A 12809-nucleotide genomic window follows, 5' to 3' on the forward strand; every position below is an offset into this window, starting at 1 on the left:
AACAAATGAGAGTTCAAATGTCACTGCACAACTGCAACATGTGGTCGTGTGCTGCTGTTGCGCATATGCCTGCTGATCGTGCGCACGATCGTTGCGGCTTGATAGCGTTTTAGTCGGGCCTGCCCCTTTTAATGCTTCTTTTTAGCCACAGCACACTCGCAGTGTCTGTAATGAGCAATTGCTATGCTTCATGGGTACAAACGAAACACAGGAATCGAAACACACCGCGGGGACGCGTTTTGCGAGGAAAAAGGGACTCGCCCTGGGGGATAACGTGTTTCCCATAAGAATTGCAAAAAGAGCTTTCTACGCGATGCTACGGTTGCCGCTGCCGACTGCTGGCTCTGCTGGACATTGGTGGCCCCCTTTTGGGGTGGTGGGATGGTGGCCGCTACGCTAAACAGATAATGCACCCCTGGCCCCCCCGGCTGACGTTTGGTAGAAGGACCACGCCGCCTCGAGAGACGCGCCTTTGAGAAGCCGCCGAATGGCCGCCGAGTTTCGATTCAATCGGACCTAAATGGTCGTTTACAGTTATTCGATAGCCTTAAAAGCCGTTAACAGCAGAGACCCGCAGCGTGGTGTGGCACGTGGCACGAGAGGTTACAAACGATGTTGAGAACGTGTGCCTTTCACAGTGAGGGGTATTTTGAAGTATTTGACATTATTATTATTGCATTAATGCACACAAAAATTACTGACAACCGAACGAGAGGCGCAACACGCTTACGTAAACTGTCCAATTTATTCGATCGAAGCTGTAAGTTGATGTTGCCCAATTCAACACGGCCCCCCGCGCAAAGATGTAAAAGCCCCAGCGTTTATTGTTCATGTCAACTCGATTGAAACACGTCGTTTGCAACCTGTCATATGGCTGTACTGATGCTGCCGACGCTAACGCCAGGGCCATTAGCATTACATGATTTCTTCAATTATGTGCTGTCGCCACTCCGAAAAGCCCAGCCCAAAACAGGCCGCCAGCCGCCTGGCAGGCAGCGGCTTTCGCAACAGACGCTTTGTGTGCTGCAGCATAAATTCTCCAGGGAGCGAGAAAAAAGGAAAAAGAATTCGTTACAAACAAAGCGCATCGTTTGGTCCCCGTTTCTTCGGGCGAACCCAAAGAGTCGCACTGTTGCTGCTTCTCGTGGATTGAATTCTTTTGCCGCAGCAACGAACAACGCGCGAACCGAACACAACTCTGAAAAGCCCGCCACATTATTTTCATTGAAATTATGATTTTCTACTTCGCCAGCCTTTTCTCACTTCCTGTCGTCCACACGCGGCGTCGTGGCTTTGCGTAACACGGACTGAAAAATAAGATTTTCATCCCACACCCCACAACAGTGTGCCTTTGTCGAACTTTTCAGCCTTCGGGTTGATATAAATGGTGGGTGCGCCACCTTTCGACACCTTCGTAGACGACGCGAAAGAAACACTAAAACGTTTGCTGTCGAAGAAAAGTTTACCGTTTTCCCTATTACGCACTATTATTACGGCGCGTCGTTTTCTGCCGTTCCATTGTTTTCTTGGGTGGTTCACGACGAAACCGAAGCGCTCCAAAGTGTGTCATGACCAGCAGCAGCAGCAGCATCGCTGTGCCATTTCACCTCGTCGTTGTGAGAGGACCTTAATGTAAAGGAAGCCCCGGCAGAGGTTAACTCCCAGGGAGATGTAGGCGCACATAACTTTACGGAGGGTCCATTTCTTATTCGGAAGCCTAGGGCCGTTCGACGTGGAACCGCTCGAAAAGTATTGCTCAACTTTGCCAGAGTGGTGTCAACTGAGCTCATAACACAGCACAGCGCGGTTACTTTTCTCTGGGGGGGCTCAACGTGCAACGATTTCCGATAGCGAACTTGGCCTTCGACACTTCCGTCGGTCGGTCGCGGTCTCTCCACGTGCGCGCCTTCTTGTTGACTTTGAGATATTCTAGCTGGGCTACGAGCAACAACGGTGTGGCTGCTATGCATGTTACGCACGATTAAATACCGGATGTCCAGAATGGTGCTTTTAAACGTTTCCATCACGTAGGGCGCCACGTTCTCCTTCGTCGCGTTAAAGGTTCCAAGTTCTGTCGCGAAGGTGGTTACAGCGAAATTCACAACAGAAACAGTCACAATTATTATACAAACACCCTTTATAAATCAAACTCCGTTGAATGGGGCACGATTTCACTTGCAACCTCATGCTAGAGAACCCGTCCCACCATGAAGCACACTATTTATCCAGCGTCAGATTTATCTCGCCCGGAGAATCCGGAGAAAAGTAAACCACAGTCTTTCCGCGAACGGTACACACCGAGACGCAGCGAGCAGCTGCTCAAGGGGATCAACAACGTAATCGACCCGAAAAAGCAGATTATGTCACAGCAGCCACAGAGAGCTCGCGCCATAATGCTGGATTAAGACATTAAACTTTAACCACTGAAACCTGTGCGCCCTTTGGTAATAAGATATCGTGTGGACAGATTGGAAGACGACGATAATCCCTGTCGTTTGACACTCGTACCACAGTGCACAGCATCTATTCAATTAGAATCATCTCTTGGGAATGAAGACTGTTGCTTCCCGAACAGAGCGCGTCTTGTTGTAATGCATCCCAAACGCAACGCCGCCCATCATTAAATGCATAGTCTCCTCTCTCGAAACGCAGCCATGAGAAAGAGAGCAGTGGTTACATGGCCACCGGGCACAGGCAGGCAGGCAGATGAAACTCTAATCACCACCTCACGATCTTGACCGAAGAAGAACGTCACGGTCGCCGCTAATCGAGTGGCGCAGGGGAGCAGAAGCCGGAAAAGAACCAGAAGCGATGCCTTTCACAATTTAGTAATCATAATTTCCCGATCCGCCGCTTCCGGGCGCGGACCGCGCTCTCGGATCTCGTGTTGTGTTGTAGAGAGCATTATGATGATGATGATGGGAACAAATTGTTTGTTAGCCCTTAGCAACACACAGAGAAAGAGAGATGAATTTCAATTTCCCAAGGAAGATCGTGCTCGAAAAAAGTACATAGGACACCCCGCTTAGAGTGTCCCGCCGATCGATCGATACCGCGAAGATGTCGAGATGAAGACGATCGTGCCCGTTCGCTCGTCAGTCAATTGCAAAACTGTTAGCATTGCGGCTGAGAGGGTCGGTGTACGGTTCCCATGTCTGATGAGATACCGATCAAGATACGATCGCCATCACGATGGGTACACCACCAACAGCCATAGAATGGTTTAATCTCGGGAATAGATCTGGGGCCTAATGTTGACGGCGTACTTCACGAGCGCCCGCGGAACGAAGATGAAGTGATCGTTGTCTACTTGATCGATACCAAATGGCCCATTGTTTATCGCCGACCCCCCTTTGAACTAGAGAACACCCCCAACAAAACAAAACAGTACTCACGTAGCTGAGAGGTGGTAGTTGGTGGAAAAGCAAATTAATATGTTGCCAGCTCGTTGTTGCAACGGTGCACATTGCACACACCTTTTTTTCACAGAGAACTGCATCGTGCGGCGATGCAATTGTAGCGGGCGCAAACGCATTACACTCCTCGCCCGCCCAAAGGGTTTGTCCATTTTTTATTGTCTCAAGTACTGCGCCAAGGTCGGTGGCATGTGCGCGAAGCGGTAGTGCCACAATCGGTGATTTCAATTAAGTGTGACACCCTCCTATCTGGGGGTCGGTCTATTGCACAACGTCGAATTTATGTACCGTGTGGTTGCAACGGTCTGTGAGGTGTGTCTCGCGCGGAATTCGTCAGCGATCGTTGTGCAAGGTCAGTCGTAGAGTAGCAACAGTAAACCCAGTAGCACTGGCTGACTGGACAGGGTGCAATTAGAGATGATCCAGATTTAGAAATCAGCTCCGCACGTGTCTGGCTCTGCCGAAGAGCTGGGGGTTTTCCCGAACCAGACTCCAGACCAACATCGATCGATGATTAGTGCCGTGGTCATCTGAACTTGTTGATGAATCAGTGTTGTGCCGCGAAAACGGAATCGTTCGGTTTGTTTAATGTTTTTTTCTCTCGCTCGCCACACGGCTGAGAGTGAGTAAGCCAAGAAGAAGCTGGCCACAGGCTGGTGACTATTGCGCCATTGGTGGCAAAGATTAAAGACCATCGCCGCCTGCGGAACCATCAACAGGGCCTTCGTAGGCCTAGGTAGTGCCGTCGTCACAAGTAGGAAAGTGACGGTTCCTTAGCGCATTCTCTTAGCGTGGTTAATGCCGCTTCCGAGCAGAGTGGGCCACTGGGAGTGTTGACTCCATCAACACACTTGCCCAGAAAGGGCCGAAGTTAGATTAAATCCCTATTTACGCAAATCTCTACAAAAGCGAACCGCTAAGCGCGGAACTGTCAACAACGTACTCAAGACGCTAGGGGCCCCCGTTGACTCAATCTCTGCAGGAATCGGTTCACGGTTCACGGGCGTGCGCACTCAATAAGTATAACCATTTTATTACTGTTCGCTCCACTAGCAGCCACCCGACGTTCCCTACCCGCGTACGAGGCCGATTACGTTCGCTCGCAAGAATTGCTAATATTTTATTGCAATCGTAAATTATCGGACGGACCATACCTACCGTGACCGAACAGCCACAACGACGGTGTGTTGCTGCGGCGCGCCACCGTTCCCGTTATTACTTGTATATATTTTTAAGCCGATTAGACTCAAAAAACCATAACCACCTTTCGAATTCCAAAGTCCAGCTAGTGAACAAACTCCGTAAAAGATCTCGCATCGACGTTTGCCCGGAACGAATCGGTACGCGACTGGCGAGGGGCTAGAGGGCGTTAATTAAAATCGCTGGGATTACTTAGCCGAGCAGCCGTTTCCGTTGGCCGATAGCCGGACCCGGGTAACGGATCTGTACACGGCGGCGTTCAATCAATCTGAGAACCTCTCAAACGTCGAAAAGGTGAAGTGCGCCCTGCGGTGCAAGAAAGAAAGCAAATGGCTACCGGGTATTTTATTAAGCCGCACCGACGAGGCGGGGTGCAAGGAAGAAATCGTGACTGGTGACGCGTGCCGCGGGAAATAAATAATCTCCGGGTTCGCCTTTTCCACGGTCGCAAATTCTCGTTTCTGCCCCCCCGGGGCGGCAGCACGTTTTTCTTCGCGAACGACGAGCGTTATTAGAGATCCGCACTTTTTCGGACACCTCAAACCATTAAACTGTGGGGCCATAGAGAGACTGTGGGCTGTGCTCTGTGGAAAGCATAATTAATTTCCCATCTAACCCCTTGCAGGTGTAGGGCTACCTTTCGTTCTTCGTTTCGGATTCGGAAAGATGATTATTTTAAAGGACCCCACGCTTCGCTTCGCATCAAAATTGGCAACCCGTGTTATTTCGCAAGCCTTACCCCCTATCTCTTTCACTAGTTGCACAAGTTGAAGGGTTAATTTGCGATTGATGAAGCCCATTAAAGGCCACGGAGGCCCAGCGTCGACACCGAAACCGACTTACACTCCATTAGGTCCGCGCACCGCGCGCATTAGTGCCCACTCTTTATCCGGTGGTGACGCGCTATCAATCTTCCTGTCGATGCCTTTCGCAACAGCCCGGGATCCGCGCCCGATAGCCCGCCCCCGATAGCTCTTGGGGCGAGAGTGAGATAGGGGGAGAAATTGTCCGATTGTTGGATTTTCCGATGGTTCCCCCAAAGGCGAAGAATCGAAAAGCTCGCCCGGCGCGGTCCAAACGTTACTAGAAAGTTACGGGCGCGGACTTTCCCATGCGGCCGTCCGGGGATCTCTTGCGACGGTAGCACCACCCCCACCGAGACGTCATCCAAGATAAATACAACTGACACCACCCAACCGTGCACCACCCAAAGGGGCAACACCACACGGCTGGATTGCCATTTTCGTTACTTGCCGGAGATTTGTTGCTCTCGCCCAGGTTCCTCGCCATTTCCGCGCAGCTGATCATGAAATGGGGTCGCGATCGCGAACACGGAAAAGAAATGCACTTTTGCCAAAGCATCCCCCTAAAGCCGCCTCTAGAGCTGAGGCCATATGCTGCGGTCTCCACGGTCAGGTGTGGCGCACTCGCTACGGCGCAAGATGTCCTTTATGCGTGCCGTAGTAAAATATCGCAAGCGCAAGCGAATGACCATTAGAGAGCAGCGCGCCATGTCGGGGAGCCACCACGAGCCGACCAAACGATTGGGCAATAAATCTTGCGCTGCCAGCCACCACTACGGAGGAGGAGGACATGAGCATTTTAAATACTTTCATCTCAGATAAATCGCCCTCGGACGTTCATTATACAGTGTTCGTTGGCGCAATACGCGATTTTGTTTCAAGGAAATGACGCCACAACGATGACGACGCCGTCGCTCGTTAGTCGGAAATGCACATTAGCGTCGGGGAACAATGAGATTTAACATAAAATGTTTATTGAAGCCATCATTTTTCTCAGTGGGCCGGACAATTATTGCGACGCTAATGGAACGCAACCATTTTCCGTCTAATGGCGGAGATCTCGGACCCTACTACGAAAGGCGCGTGGCGCCATCGTTCGCCGAACGATTAGTTTTTTATCCAACAACGCTGCTGGAAGCCAAAGGAACTAACACGACACTAGAATGACCCACATCGGCCACAGGCGACACACTTTGAGCAACAATTGGACACAGCACCATTGTTACCATCCAAATCGATTGCACGATGATCATCAACATTTCCGGTGACACTCTACAAAATCGCAATTGCATTCCATAAACGATTCAAAAGAAGTGAATGGAGCACAAACACTTCTCCCATAAAGCTCTCTTTGGTGACGACGAATGGCGCATGACGATCTTTTGTTTTTATTGTTGAAAGGGTGACCGTCGGTCGTTCAAAGCATATGACGAATGCGTGACGCGTGGTGACACGTGCTGCGCGCGCGCAGCAATTCACAGCTTACGGCTCGGCTCACGGGCTGACTCAAATCGAGGTCACGATCATGACATTGAAAGATGCCCCAAGACATTATTATTTCATATCTTTCTATTTAAATCCTAAAGTCGGCGATCCGGCAGTCAATAATCTTAACACCCACCGGGAAAAGCTATTCGTCAACTTCTCTGCTGCTCGGCGATGCCCTGTGCTAATCCCGAGAACCGTGAAACCGTGACAAAAGCTTCCCGCGAAACGACGGCGAACAGACGAAAAAATGACAGCTTTCACTCGGCGACTGGCAGAGCCGCAGGCTGGCGCGTGAAAATGAAAAATTGAGCATGAAATTAAGACGACCGTTTGCCAAATTACGACCCTTGATGGACTGGATGGAGATGTTCACATTCCGTGTGAGCCTCTCTAATCATCATAATTTCGATTCCCCAGCCAGCAGCCGGTCGACAGGCAGATCATTACAGTTCGCTTAGAGAGAGGGGGGACGACTCTGCTGACTCTGACTGGCAAATCGTAGGAGAAAGGAACCGAAGCACACACACACGCACGCACATTCACGGGGTCCCGGAGGGATCATCAGGCTAATGAAGTAAGGCTTAAAGTATCTTTCGCAAATGAATACATTTTCTTTCTTCTCGCGCGGCCAACGATCCACGCGATTTAGTGCAATTACTTTGCCCATATACCGGCCACGCTTTTGGGTGATAGGTGAGCTTTAATGCGATGCTATCTTGTCCCTGGTTTGGTCCGGCCTCGGTGGTTGCCCAAATATTAGCAGTGGCAAAATGAACACAACCGCAAAACCATATGCGCCCTAACAAAATGACGCTTGGTTGACCACGTGATGGGTGCAAAGACACACTAAACGACGCCCGAACCGTGACACTCTAAATGGGAAACCACAAAACTTTGCACGAAAAATGTGACAAGGTAAATGGACCGAGACGACCGAGCGGGAAAGGTCAGTAAATGCTGTATCTAACACGCGTACATTAATAATATCTTGATATTAATATACAGCACTAAAATCAACGGCAATCCAACATTAAAAAGACAAACATCAAGAGCTTAGGGGCTCGTAAAAAATTAAGCAAAAATCAATCATTCGCTCATTTCACTCCCTTTCTTAATCTGCTTTCACGGTCGGAAACTTCTGCTGGGGCGAAATGCGATCAAACGCGCGTGACCGCCACCGCGTGAGGATAAACTTTCTTCCCATTGGTAATATAGTTTCTTATACGACCGCGGGTGATGGCCATAAATCCATCACGGCATCGCGCGCCGTTCGTCATCGTCATTAGCCGTTCCGCGGACGAAACACTTTCTTCGTCGCACGTTCCGCAAGAAAAGCTCGCCTAGGACCACAGCGCCGTAGTCGGCAGCAGCATCCGATTAATGGTCCAATTATGATCAATCAAGTCAAGGTGCGGTGGAGGCCGGCCACCACCTTCTTCTTAGCCACAACGACAGGCAGGCAGGCAGCAGGGTGTGGTCAGCATCCTGCCCATTTGGGCCGCTCCGGGGGTTAATTATTTTGCTCACGGCGGTTCCATGGCGAGGCTAAAAAAGGAGACAACATTAGGAAGCCTGTCTCTCTGTGGGGCTTTGCAGGTACGCTAATTTATCATGATTTCATGTTCCTATCTAATCAATTCAAACTAAATGTGGAAGTGTTGCCAAGAAGCTAACCAAAAAGAACAAAGCAATCTCCAGCATTACGAAAGAAAAATATGCAAAACCGAGTGGCCTTACGTCGGCAACGATAACGGAACATGACAGCAAAGGCTGCTGCTGTTGGCTCGCCGCCGTCGGCATCATGACCGACCGACCCAATGACTGACTGAACCAAGGCACAAATAATGCCACCCATCAACAACAGCAACAAGCAGCAGCCGGTTTCTTTGCGAATAAAAATGCATTCAATCTCATCGCGTTCATCTTCATCTCGAAGGCCGCAAAGCCCGCGCGGGAAATGACGGAAGGAGGAACTGAGAGAAAAAAGCAAGGTCGTCAAGCAACGTGGAGAGGAAAATGAAAAGGAAAACAGCAACACGGCGGAAAAGCATAGCGAAAGAAAAAAAAAAAGCGAGGCAAGTGGCCGGCGAAGGAAACTAACAAGCCACATGGCGGCGGGGCGCATCACAACCAGGCAATAACAATTAATTAATGGCTCGCGCGCGGGCACGCGCACGTGTTTTTAGCATCCAAAGGGCGCAGAGCATTGTTTCATGGTGCACCTCTGCCTTTTTGCCGCTTCAAGAGAGCTGACCGACCGTATTCGCGGAATGCGCATCACGCGATGTGGTTGAAACCAGAAAGCATCAATCATCGAAACGATATCATGTTTGGCCACCAACGAACAGGAATACTTCTGGCCTCTGTCTTTTTGCGCCGCTATGTATCATAATTAAAAAGGGCAACGTTCTCAAATGGTAAGCTTTATGACAGACGTACGCACATGGACAAACTCCTTGGCAAACCGAACACGTGTGCAGCAACGCCAGATTCGCGCACGCACACTACCATTGTAATAGAGCAGAGGCACGTCCCTTGTAAAGTAAAGGGACGCTTCAAAAATTCCGACCGCCCGGACCAGCTGTTTGAAAGCGATCCGGTGGCCGAGGTCTATTGCAAAGGGATGCATGCGAGATGCATCCTTCGCTTTAATGGGTTTGTCAGCATCAATGCCCTCACTACACGTTCACTGGGCATTATGCTCCCCAAGACAAGGAAGGACGAACGCAGCCCAAACGGGCCACCTTAGCGCGCGCCTCCCCGTTCCGCCAGCGATACGTAAAACCGAACGAACGAACGGCAGAGAACGTGCCAATGCGAATGCGATTTTCTACCAAAACGCCGTGCGCACGCCTGTGTATTGGTGTGCGGAACACACTGGCTCTGGTGAATAATTCCAGGGTTTTTTAAATTTTATGTTAAACATTCGTTTCAGGGAAAATGTCACAGTTTTCAAAAGAATTTACAGTGAAAGGCTAAAAGGGAAATTAATATTAACAAACTACAGCGATTGATTTAATAAATAGTTTTTTTAACGGTCAATAATGCGTTAATTTCATCGAAATAAGTTTGCTTCAGCGAATTGGTTTAAAAAATCATATTTTAGGCTATTTTTAAGCAACGCATTTAACGGCCATTTTATCCTGTCACAAAATTAGAGTTATTTTAAAAATCAATATGTTTAATCAAGGATGGACCACACATTTTATATAATCTGTATAAAATGTAATTTTACTGTGCAATTGATATTAATCAAAATTGAGGTGCAGGTTTCAATAAAGTAAGTTAGTTAGGTTGGTTAAGATAATTGTGAAATTTATAAAATAAATTATAAAACTCTTTTACAAAAAAATCAAAAATATAACATGTTACATTGCAAGCTAGAATTTAGTTGTTTAACGAAACAAAAACAAATTATTGCTTTCTTTGTCACTCGTAATTGAGCACTCCGTTGTTGCTGGGAGGGTGATCGGAACACGGCGGCATGCACCTACAAAAGCATTTCCTACTGTCCCGGTGACACCGATCCGTGGCGGGCGCGCGATCATCGTCGCACTTTCCGCTCGGATTGACTGAATTAAAAAGCGATTAAATCTTAATAGGCACTTACAACGGACGGGTCTCACTACTTGCCGGTCGGATGCATGTCGCTTTCCAGCGGTGTTTCGTTACAAGAATTTCTTTCCATCGGCCAGGAGACAGGAGACAAGTGCAGTGCACCACGAATACGTCGCCCAACACATACCCAAGAACTGCGCTGAAGGCGATTGAAAATCAGTAGCCAATAAATGACATTCCAACGCTTCCCTGTTCCTGTTTGGGTGTCTCATTAAAACGTTGCCCGCTCGCTTGTGGCGGGGACGCGGACAACACCTCTTGGAGAGGTTGGAGGGATGATGCTGGTCGACGTTAAATGCTACCCAGGGCGAAGACTCATCTTGTCCCGCAGGGCCTGCCACGAAGAGCCAATTGTCTCTATTTTCTACTGATTGATGACAGTTTTCTCAGTTAACCCTTCGATGCAGAAGGAGCTTCTTTTAGCGAAAAGAAATCTGTCTAAATGTGTTTGTTAAATATTGAACAAACCTTCCAGTGGAGAAGGATCTCTTTAAAAAAATTATCTCACTCAATCCTCCATATAGCATAAGCTCAGCATACTCCAATATAGCCATACCCTTTCAAAGGTTATCCATGAGCCAGTGTCTCGACAAACCTCTCTGTCTTTTTAATTGGCTCGCGATGTTCCATTAAGACCGGTCACCATCGATCGGAACGGAAGAGTGACAACCTGGGGCCTAACAATTTGCAGCGAACCATTTTCGCGTGCACGTTACATTCACACGTCAAAGGCACTCATTGTATCCCCAATTCCCTCGAAGAAGGAAAACCATCATCATCATCAGCGCCAGCACCAGCATCATATGCCCTTTTACAGGTGTGATTGATGTCGATGGCAGTCGACAGACCGCGCGGCGACAGTCGAAGTGTAAACGGTTATCACCTTCATTTTTCCAACGGGATCGGGTGACAGGGTCTCTCTGTAATTCCATGGAATCGCCCAGATTGAAAAGCCTTTCACGCGGTGGCCCATGGGAGCCCTCCCTGCCAGGGATGGAATCAGAAGATCCTCGAGGGGAAACGATCGTCTTTCTGTCTCGTTGTGTGCCACTGAAGAAGACTGATGGCTTTCGGTCCTTCCTTTGGGCGTGAATGGGATGGGCTCACCCATCTCCTACCGGATCTGATTCCGGTACATGATTCTTCGCCCGCCTGTCTCAGATAATATCACTTTCTTCCGACCACGCGGTGTGAGGAAGCGGATGTAGGAATAGATAGCGTGAGAAAGAACTGCGTTCCCTGAATCCGATTTTCGGGAAACTTTTCGGGGGGGACACTTTTTGGAGCATCCGGTAGAATAATTAAATGGAAAACTTTACCTTCTCGCGCGTCTTTACCAATTCAAATTCTTTAAGCCTTCGCAGACATGCAATCCGTTCCGAAGGAGCCCCAGCCGGGTTCCGCCTGCTGAGTCGAGAGCACTCAAGTTCTGCTCAAGTTTTTAAGCCGTGTTAAGTAACTTAGGACACACCGAAAAACCACTCAAGCGGCCCACACGAACACATGCCCAGGTCAGTTATTCCAAATGAAAGCGAAATCCCTTCTTAACGGGGGCCGTCTTAAGACGCATCTCATTAGCAAAAGTAATAGAGAGGCTGTTGTTGAGAGCACAACAGAAGAGCAGCACAAGAAATCATCTGCCGCGCCCCAAAGCGGCCCAAAATCGGTAGAAACATAATTTATCTTCGCGATAAATACCACTATTAATAGCTGTCCTCCCGCGCACGCCCACCAGCCAGCCAACCCACCAGCCGGCATCGAGTCCATATGCTACCGCTACAGGCACCCCTCAAGCATAGAGCATGTTGCCACCGCGCTTTTTTATAACTCGTTAGGGGTCCGGGGTGCGAGAAACGGAGGCACGCGTTGAGGAGGTTGTTGAGTAGTTTACGAAATTGAATACACGCAGATTCGGCGCGGCGGACGACCCCTGCTATGAAGTATCCGATTCGACCTGTTCCGAGCAGAGTCGGGAAGAGTGTAACGCAATCTCTCTCTCGGGCGGCAAGGTAATGGGTGGTGAAGCAACTTCGGTTGACCTTCACAAAACGGGAAATGGATGTTTCGGAAGGAAAAAGGGCGACACGGCGACCACCAACGGGGGGTGGTGTTTGACGCCGACCCTTGGTCTATTCTGAAACGGAGGACCCCATGTCTGCGTGCGCACAAAAATAAAAACACATTACTCACGGCAGAAAGGGCCGGCCGGCCGGACAGGGAGCGAGTGAGTGTCTGCCAGCAGCCGGCGTTGTTGAAGTGAAACACATTTTTGGCCGCTCGAAAA

The 12809-nt window shown here is 49.3% G+C and overlaps 1 protein-coding gene and 1 non-coding gene across 3 annotated transcripts in view; both read right to left on the reverse strand.

The window, feature by feature from the left end:
• Positions 1-12809, reverse strand: part of LOC131206123 (dnaJ homolog subfamily B member 6) — a 55033-nt gene that overhangs the window by 9475 nt on the left and 32749 nt on the right. The window lies entirely within an intron of this gene.
• Positions 9459-9628, reverse strand: LOC131206757 (U4atac minor spliceosomal RNA). The gene has a single exon (XR_009156813.1). It is a non-coding gene; the product is annotated as a U4atac minor spliceosomal RNA (small nuclear RNA).

This window comes from Anopheles bellator, chromosome 1, assembly GCF_943735745.2.
Source record: "Anopheles bellator chromosome 1, idAnoBellAS_SP24_06.2, whole genome shotgun sequence".
NCBI classification, from domain to species: Eukaryota; Metazoa; Arthropoda; class Insecta; order Diptera; family Culicidae; genus Anopheles; species Anopheles bellator.